The sequence below is a fragment of the Cryptomeria japonica genome, chromosome 2 (assembly GCF_030272615.1).
Source record: "Cryptomeria japonica chromosome 2, Sugi_1.0, whole genome shotgun sequence".
Lineage (NCBI taxonomy): Eukaryota > Viridiplantae > Streptophyta > Pinopsida > Cupressales > Cupressaceae > Cryptomeria > Cryptomeria japonica.
In genome coordinates, this window is record NC_081406.1 from 82942977 (window position 1) to 82952029 (window position 9053).

Below are 9053 nucleotides of genomic sequence, written 5' to 3' on the forward strand. Positions count from 1 at the left end.
AGTCAAGTCCTTCCCCTAATGGCAATACTGGCAATGATTCCAATAATGTTGATTCCTTTGAACCTGTGGGTACTCCTACCCCTATTATTGAGAAGCTTAATTATCTTAAGAATGTTGTTTCTAAGGCTATTAACAAGCCTTCAGGCCCTCCTCCTTCTTTTGATGAGACTGCAACTTTTGGGGGCTCTAATGCAGACCCTCCCCCACATTTGGTTATTGCCATATCCCTTTCCCAGTTGAGGGGTGACAAGGATAACCTTACTTCATCCATCCCTCCTCCTAAGGCTAGCAAGGTCAGGAGGAAAAATGCTCAGCAGCTTGCCCTTGATAAATTAAGGAATCCTTCTAACCCTAGGATGGATGATGATAAGAATGACCAATTGCATGTGGCTAAAGATTCTAATAGTAAACATTCCCTTATCAAAACTATGGTCAAGGATATTGAAAATAGAACCATTTCCCATGATAAGATGGATGAGGACTATAATGATGCCACCCCTGATAAAAGGATGAATTCTGTTTGGAATGATAATCGAGTTGATGTTCTAGGTGCCCCTACTAACAAGGAGAACCCTTGTGATGGTAACCAAGTGCCAAGCTCTTCCAATAGATTTGATAATGAGACTTTCTCTACTAATGCTTATCTCATATCTTGTGATCTTGATGTTGCTAGTATCGAGGTCATTAAAGTAGATCCCACTAATAGCAATCAGGACTCTAGTGATTCCCAAATTCAATCCATTATTAATTATGATCTTACAAGATCAAATCCTCTGTTTGAGGACTCAAGTGTGGATCATGAATCTTTGGTCGGTGATTTATTCACCAAATAGGAGCATCCAGACTTGCAACATCCTCCTAAGTCTATGGATAGTGAAGATGGTGAAATCCTAAGCACTGATGGAGAGGGCCCTTTCACCAAGGTGAGAAGAAAGAGGGGGTGGCCTAAAAGTAAAAAGAAAGATTCTCCCCTCCTCAAAAAGAAAGACAATAGGGAGGAGCTCCCCAAGTGCTATAGTAGCTTTAAATCTGTCAAGGACTCCTCTACCTAATGTGTGTTATGGATTTGAAATTTACTTCTTGGAACATAAGGGGGTTAGAATCCTCTAACAGGAAGCATATAGTCAGAAGGTTATTTAATCAACACAGGAATATGGATATTCTTTTCTTACAAGAGGTGAAAGCCTCCAAGTTTTTGTTGGAAGTTAATCTCAGGTTCATTTGGAAGGATGCATTGCAATTTGTCACTAATCATGATAAGGGCAGAGGGGGTGTTGCTATGTTGGTTGATAGGAAATGGGCATCTAAGATTACAGACAGTAGTTTCTCCCCATGTAACAGAGTTTCATGGGTTACCCTAGAGACAAAGGGATCTAAAGTTGGCATCTTCTTTATATATGCCCCTAATGACAATAGAGATAGGATTGAACAATGGAAATGGATGACCAACCTCCCTGACATCCCTTGGATTCAAGGCAGGGATTTTAACATGATTGAAAATTTGGAAGATAAAAGTGGAGGTCTCAATATGGAAAGGAAAAGTGGAGAGAAACTTTATTGGGATAGAATGAAGACTAAATTGCACCTATTCAATCTGCTGGCTGGTAGGAAAAAAGATTGTAATGACATTTGGTTCACATGGTGTAATGCTCAGCAAGACAAGAAAAGAATCTATTCTAAGATTATATCGCTTCTGTGCCAATAAGTCTACATGTTCCTTCATTCAGGATAATACTAGATGCACTGTCAGAGTGATCCCATGTACCCTTTCGGATCATCACCCTATCCTTGCTCATAATTCTGTGAATTATAATTTTGTTCCTCAATTTAGGAAGTCGGATAACTTTATGCTCAACATAAAATTGTTGCATGACCAAGACATTAAGCATGTCTTGTATATCATCAGACAGATCAATAGATGGGAACAACATAAATACTCGACCATTAATAATTGGAACAAGAATGTTGGAAATCGAAGGATTTTACGTCAAACATTGGGCACAAAATTTACCAAGGATGGTAGGAAAATAGAAAGGGGTCTCACAGATAAGTTGCTTTCTCAGGAAGCTCTTTCCCAAGGAAATCCTAGCAATGTGGACTTGTCCTTAACTATTTCCCAAACCAGAGATATACTCAGAAACCTTCAGCATAAGAAAGTACAAGGAGCCAAATTTAGGGCTAGACATAATTGGATGTAGTTTGGTGTTAAGGGCTCAAAGTTCTTCTTCAATATGCTGAGGCATAAAGAATATAAGGAGAGAGTGGATGGAATTTGGGATGGAGTAGAGCTGACAGACATTGATGATATCAAGAGTGCCTTTGTCCTATATTATCATAAGCTTTTTACCTATGGATTTCTCTCTCAACAGGTTTGCTCTTGATCAATGCAGGGCCCTCATTCCTAAGAAAGACTCTAAGGATGACTCGATCATTCTCAGTAAGGCCATCACTCTTGAGGAGATCAAGAAAGCCATTAATAGTCTGCACAATGATAAAGCCTTGGGTCGAATGGGCTTCCTACTGAATTCAACATTGATTGGATTGTTGAAGATTTGCTTTGTATCTACCTAGAAGCCATTGATTTTGGTTCTTTAGGTGCTAAAATTAACAGAGGTGTCATTAAACTAATTTCAAAAGATGGTGATAAATCCCTCATCAAGAACTGGAGGCCCATTACGCTCCTAAATGTCTCTTATAAGATTTTGGCTAAAATGTTGGCACTTAGATTAGAAGGTATTCTTCCATATTTAGTTAGCAATACTCAGACATGTTTTGTCAAAGGCACATATGTTCTAGAAAAATTGATTACTAGCTGGGAAGCCATGAATTGGGCTAAAGTTATCGAGCAGAAAGTTGCCATGTTTCTTATTGATTTTGAGAAAGATTATGATCGAGTGGAGTGGGGCTTTCTACTCATGATGTTGGAGTCTTTTGGTTTTCCAAAAGAATTTTGTCATATGGTGTCTGTTTTGTTAAAGGATGCCTCAGCTCAAGTTGAGGTAAATGGATCTCATACCTAGGCTACATCCCTTAGTAGATCCATCAAGAAAGGATGCCCCTTGGCCCTAGCCTTACTTGTGATTGTTGATGATGCTATTTTTTACCTTATCAGAGACTCATCCTTCTCTCTAAGGGCGAGGGGTATAACCCTGCCCAACAATATGGATTTAGTGAATATCCAATATGTGGATGATACAACTTTCTTTCTAGAGTTAGAGGAGGTGAATTTTTCTTCTCTGATGATTAAGTTGAAGACCTTCTGTGATGCATCTAGGGCCAAAAAAATTTCCCCCAAATCCGTATTGTTGGTATGGGATGATTCCCCCCCCTTGGTTGTCCAAGTTTGAGTTTCAGTGGGGTGGACCATCCAAATGGGTTAGGTATTTGGGAATCTCATTTGTTGTTAACCCCTGCTTGAGAGAGATTTGGTTATGGATTAAAGGCAAGTTGGATAAAAAGATAAACAAATGGAATAACCTTTTTCTCTCCTTGGCAGGTAAACTACAAGTTTTCTAGAAAATCATCTCTTCCTACAACTTGTATTATGATTCAATTTGAATGTTTAGTAACTATCAAATACATGAGATTCAAAAGGTTATTAGGATTTTTTTTTGGTTGGATGGTAGAGGCAACAAAAAATGGCACTCGGTTAGATGGAAATGGTGTTGCCTGGAAAAGGGTATGGGTGGTCGAGGGTTGAAGGATTTGAAGCTCCAAGTAATTGCCCTAGTAGCTAAGTGGATCTTTAAGGCTTTAGAAGGAGAAGAGTCGTGGAAGATCCTTGTTAGGAATAATATCAAGCTTGCAGTTCCTAAGCAATCCAAATCATGGAAGATGCTCCCATGTGGTGACTTAATTGCTGACAAGTTTCCTATTTCCACATGAAAGATATACTCACCACATCTCATGTCTTTAACCTTGAATTTTTCTTTGATCTCTGCTTGTTTTGATGTAGAAGCTTTCAAGGATTTTGGATCCACATATGTTGATGATGGAGTTGCTTCTCTACTAATTGGAATTATTATCTCTGATCCTGGTCACAGGTTATTACAATATATAAACATATTTGGATCACCTTTTATTGTTACTTCAACTCCATTGTGAGGGAATTTGATACATTGATGATATGTTGATAGTACTGATCTCATTTTATGTATCTATGGACGTCCTAGGAGTATGTTATATGTGAGACCTAGATCAAGGACTTGACAAGCCACATCCTTCATGACTGGCCCAATTCTTAGAGGTAAGATGATTGTTCCCTTGGATGAGCGTTCTTCATCATTATATGCTTTTATGGTGATCTTGTTCTTTGAATCACGGTTTGTTCAGAATATCCCAATTATTTAATAGTATTCAATGTACAATTTTTCAAACCTTCTCCTCCATCTGTCAAGACTCGTTTGTTACGGTTTTTGTGGAGAAAAGTTTCAATGTAAAGGGGTGCATTGTGTGGTTGGCATATCGATACATCATCGACTGCTGTGAATATAAGGCGATGTGGAGTGGAAAGGTATCCCACCATGGCTTGAAACCGGTCTACATTTAGATCACTGGGTACGGAGGTCTCTCTCAATGCTTTGTCAAGAATAGCCTTATGTGAAGGGGATATACGTAAGAGCTCAAGAATGGAAATGAGGGCGAGTGTCTTCCCCGACTGATCTACAAGGTCATACTCATTCTTGGTAGATGATGAGGTTGTGGTCTTGGGTGGAATGCCTTGCAAGGTGACTTTACCTCAACGGGTTGTGACATTACATTCAAAGGTTTCATTTTTGGAGGATGAAAAAGATGATCCAATGCCTTTTAGAACAACCTTACTCTTTTGGGTGGAACCTTTAGAAGTTTTGTCCTTTATGATAATGGTAGAAATATAATTGTCCATTGAAATGTGATTAATGGTTGAGTCATAATCATAGGACATCTTAGCATAGTTGGATTGATTTTCTGTTTTGGCTTTTCCTTTATCATGTTTAGGAAATGGCTCCTTAAACATCGCATGTTCCTCATTAGAGGTATGACCATGAACTTCTATGTCACCCTTGTCAATAAGATCCTATATAACTATTAGACATATTTGATACCGGGAGTAAACTAAGAGGGGGGGGGGGGGGGGGGGGGTGAATCAATTTACTATCAGAAATCAGAACTATTGCATATCAAAACCTTTAAATCAGAGCACAAAGAAACCAACACAATGAAGGATAAAACATGAAAGCACAGTACACACAACACCAATATTTTTGTCGTGGAACACTTGGTAAAGGGAAAAACCATGGTGGAAAACCCTACCCACAATCAGATAATACTTCTGCAATAGTGTATGAAATAATTACAATGGGGATTGCACTTGCAATCAGGCCAACCGCCTAGAGCTCACTACTCATCACAAAAGAGAAGTCTCATTGAATTACAAAACATCGGACTACAATCTAGAAAGAATTAACTGTGAAAGTAGCATCTCCTGATGCTTGATATAGTTCTGATTAAGCATAGATGTCTACCCTGCAATACCAAAAAAAAATTCTATTGAATGATATATCACTTGTTTGCTCATAAAACTTCCTCTGATAATGTAGACATAACCATTGATCCCAAAAACCATCCATACCAATTACATGAATAAGTCACCTATAAATACAGATCATCAACCTTATTGACAAGGTCGGGTAAACCCTAAACCCATAGACCCATTATTATAAAAATTACATCACACAATACCACCGGACCAATATTCTGATTTACATTACATAGCATGGACCTAAATCAAGTAACCAAACAATTCCATCTGCTAGAAATCCCGCTAAGACCCAAATCCAACACGTTTCACCAATCGATAGAAATCCTTAGTAAAATAACATAAAGTTTAACCGGATCCAAATAGGACCACCATATCAACACGCCAACCAATGCAATGCCACCAAACACTCAGAATGTGATCAAGAAGAACCTTAAACATGATAGAAACCGATTGCATAAGCCAGACCAAAATCATCAGACCAAATCATCAAATATCGCTTACCGATAAAGCTAACCGGTACCAGGAAATACCAATCGGGAACAAAGGAGATAGCAACCGGAGCAACAAATCATGAACCAACAGAATGTGGCAAACATATAACCATCCAGAGTAAGCATCCAAAACCGATTCCAAAAATCAGATCATACTGGATCAGAATCATAGCCAAGACCAAGATGATCACCAAGACTACCCGGGATAGGTCCAACTGGGATAGCCTCCAACCGAGATACAATGTTGACATCAATGATAACACTAAACCAAATCCAACATATGCCAACAATAACATCCTTTAATTTGTGACAATTGCTAGTTTTGTGTCCTTTGCTCTTGTGATACTCACAATACTCATCATCATTCCACCGTGTAGGTTTTACTTTTGGTTCATAAGGTGGATTATTTGGTAGTGTTATGAGATTGTTTGCAACCAATTTCTTGAATGTTGTCTCATTGGCTCTCCCAATGGAGTGTATTTTCTTCAAGGCTTTGATGGCCTTTGAGTGTTCACTTAATTATTTGCATTGGATGAACTTGCACTAGGGAAAGTCATTTTTGGTTTTACAACATTCACTCTACTACCCTATCATTGACTGTGTTCTTATTCTTGTTCCAAAAGTGGGGCTTGTCTTTCCCATTTGATTCCTCTTTCTTCTCTTTGAATATCTTAATGAGACCTTGTTCAATAAGGACTTTTTCTGTTGCCAATCCTTTCTCAATGATCTCTTTAAAAGTAGACAAACAATCTTTTCTTAGCTCATATCCAATATCTTTGTTGACATTTTGAGTGAACATTTCTACCATTTGTTTTTGTGGGATATCACAAGAGCATCGACTAGCAAGACCTCTCCATCGTTGTAAGAATGAAGCAAAAGATTATCCATTTTTCTACTTATTATTGCACAAGGTAGTCATTGACACATCTGTTTCAATGTTGTATGAGAAGTGTTGTATGAAAGCTTCTTCTAGATCACTCCATGTCTTGATTTCAGGTGGAAGTTGGGAGAACCATTCCATAGCTTGTCCGCCTAAGCTTTGAGGGAACAATCTCATCAAGTATGTTTCTTCTCCTTCTACCTCAAAGCAAGCTGTGAAAAATTCTCTTATGTGTACCTTAGGATCCTTTTTGCCTCTATATTTGTCAAATTTTGGTGTCACAACATGTGGAGGGAATGCAGGCATTGGAATGCTTCTATCAAATGGATAAGGACATATATCTTTAATTTTGTATTGTTGCTTTGGTGTATTCATGTTCACCATTTTCTTTTACAAATCCTTGATTTGTTGTTGCAAGTCATTCTTGGGTGGTGTCTTTTCTCTTTGAGCTAGTCCCATTCCTAAGCCACCGAGTGGAGGAGGAGGGATATAATGCATGTATGAATGGTATTGATCATAAGTATTTTCATATGGAGGAGGAACATAGTTATATCTTGGATATGAACCACTCGATATAGTATTATAATGAGGATCACTAGGTCTAGGTCGATACATGTCATGACCATGAGGATAGGAGGTATCATAAGAGTGATCTTGAGTATTGCCCCCAAATATAACACGGGGTTTCCTCGTCATGATTTTTAATGTTCGCTTGGGTGTCATTACATGCATTGGTATGATCTTGGGTATCATCATGAGCATGTGTAGTGGTAGTTCTCCTCCATGGAAAAGGATGACTGTGAGGTTGTTCATGAGAGTTCCTAGTAAAATTGACACGAGCATAGGTATTGGCAACTTTTGGTTTTTGAAACAAGGATGAGGGTGACTCGGGCACTAAACGCTCTCTCCTATTACCACCATTATGTCCTCTAGGATTTTCATTTGTTTGATTTCCTTGATTAGGGTCCTCTTCTATAATTTGTGGCACATCAAAATCACGATGTAGCTTCATTCCACTTTGCACCATGACTTGAAAGAAGTATTGTTATCTATTCTCATTATTTCTTCAACTAATTTATTGAGCCTTGGGTCTATGATATTTTCTTCTATGTCTGCGGAAGTGATAGATACATTTTCATTATCATTATTGTTCTCATTGTCATTGTCTAGTATATTACTACGATTGTCAAATGGGTTGTAAAATTCATCTCCATCAAACTCATAGGTACTCATGTGAGAGATCATAGAGCTTTTTCGACTTCTCTTCTAGACCTTTGGGAACAGGTTTCAACCATGAAATTGACCTTAGCTAAAATGAAAGATGGAAGGAAGTTTAGAGACTATAGAAGACCAAGAAAGGATGTGAGATAGAAAGAATCTAGGGTTGTCTTGCAATGTCCAAAATGTAGGTTCAAGATATGTAGGATCTAAAGTAAGGTGTGTCTTCCAAAGAGATGATAGATCTCTTGACGAGGTAAGTTGACCTTGACTACAGATGACCAAATGGGACCCTAAGAAGATATATCTAATGCAGGAACCACTTAGTGATATGTTGTAGTAAGTTTTCAAGATATGATGAGGACAACAAAGCAACCTTTTGACTCTAGTTTGGAAAATGTGTATAAGGGATTTCAAATGAAGGGGAGTGATGAAAAAATATGAGACCAAGACTGGTTGACTAAAAATGATGAATCCCTATAGGAAATACCTTACAATCTCTTTGAATCTCAAAACTTTTCAAGTTTTGCACAATACTGTTCTAAAACACAGATGCAATTTAAGTAAACCCAAACGTGATTTCTGATCAGATACTTAGTTACTGTGAACACAGTCGTAGTTTCTGATAACAATGATAGTTTTAAGTTTAAAAATCACAACGTAATTCTGCCCTGTAGAGATGCGCTTTTCCAACAGAGACGCAGTTTATGATAACCAAGACACAATTTCTAAAAATGTTGACAGTTATCTGATAAAATTTGATAGTATAATTCTTTGATACCCAGACGTAATTCTGCCCTGCGCAGACACATATTTCCAACACGGATGCGATTTAAGTTAACACAGATGCAATTTTGAAAATGTTTTACACTTTTGTCCAATTGTGAAGTTGTTGAATGTGACCAAATCTCAATGTTTTGAGTTTTAGTGACAAGAAATAACA